A 1,626-nucleotide genomic window follows, 5' to 3' on the forward strand; every position below is an offset into this window, starting at 1 on the left:
GGCGGCTTTATGTCCTGCAATGGCAATTATGAAAACCCCCTGTGCATCGACACCTGCCTGCCATCCTGTATCGAGATTACTCTAAAATTGGACTGATGGGTGCCTTTGGGACGATGATTCTGTAACACAGCTGTTTGTAGGGAAGGGTCAGATCCCCCCTAAAATGCAAAGTCAGTGGCGCAAATGATAAATTCAGGAGGAAAGTCTCCTTCCACGTTGTTTCCCCCGGAGCTGGCACACCGCAGCACTGTCGTGTAACAACTTGTCCAAATGAAACAGCAAAAAAAACCAAAAAACAAAAAAAACCCCACCAAACAAAAAAAACAACAAACCAGCAAACCAGCAAATAGCTGCAGCTTACCGAGAGCTGTAACCAGAGGCTGAGTCAAAGGTGGGACCTGGATGCCATGCCAGCTGTCCCAAACTGTGGCTGATTTACTTCTGCGTAATTTTATCCACAGTTCTCCGTGTTGTTTCCTTTGGGAAACTGAATTTTCCTGATGCGCTTTGGGAAACACCTTCAGCTAACTCAGTCCCCAGCCCCTTCTTCCTTCTCCAGTCCCGGGAGAAGCTCCACAGCAAGAGAATGAATCAAAATATAAAATCCAGGAAAGCCACTCCTTTAGACCTCGATGGTGCAAGTTCCGGGTCTCACGGGATCCTGCACTCTGGTTTTCACTCGGGCGTTTTGTCCTTCAGCCAAAGCAGTCATTGGGATTTTCCAAATTTTGAGCCTCCCTCCAAAGGAAATATTATTGCCCTTTTTATTTATAAAAGGAAATCTGAATATTTTTAAATGAGTGACCAGCACAGGGCTGTGTGCAATGTCCCTGCCAGAGTGCACAGCTCTCCAAAACTTTACCCTCCCTTGTTTTCCCTCCCTCCTTTTTGCTACACCTCTAAAATGAAAATCGCTTCTGGGTTCTCTCGGCTTGTTTTGTATCGATGCTGTTTCACCGTTCCTCTGCCCAGTGAGTCAGCTTCCCCTCTGGGTCGGTCTTTCACGCATTAGCAGAGGAGAGAAGGAGTTGCTGGAAAAAGAAATACCCCGGGATTGCTTAACGGCAGCTGCAGAGGAGCCAAAGCACAAAGCGGGGTGCAGCACACCTGCTCCTCAACCTGGCCAGGGAGCATCTCACCGGCCAACAATGCTGCCCGGGGCACGACCGCAGCAAAGAGCATCGCTTCTCCCCAGGGATTTGGACCTGGATGTCAAACATGGACCAGCAGGAGTGGAAAGTCAGGTTGCAGGGTGGGGGGTGACCTGGAAGGGAGTTTTGTAAGGAGTGAGGGACTCAGACCAGCACCCCATAACACCCCACTGGTGTTGCTGCAGGGGCTGGCATGGCACAGCACGGCACAGCACCCGGTCACAGCTCCCCGTGACCCCCAGCAGGTTTTCCTCCGCAGCCAAACGCCCATTCCCAATCCGTCCCTCCCGCCGTGCGTGTCACACAGGCACAGCGTGCGCCAGCATTTCAGCCATCTGCTGCCTGCCGCTTTGCAGTTTTTACCCCATTCCTGCACAGCCACCTGAAGCAGGGTGAAGTTATTAAAAACACGCAACCTGTGTCCCCGGTGTCCCTCGGTGCCCGAGCAGGTGGGTTATTCACACCAGCTTCTCTG

The sequence above is a fragment of the Pterocles gutturalis genome, unplaced genomic scaffold, assembly GCF_000699245.1.
Source record: "Pterocles gutturalis isolate BGI_N339 unplaced genomic scaffold, ASM69924v1 scaffold21291, whole genome shotgun sequence".
NCBI lineage: Eukaryota > Metazoa > Chordata > Aves > Pterocliformes > Pteroclidae > Pterocles > Pterocles gutturalis.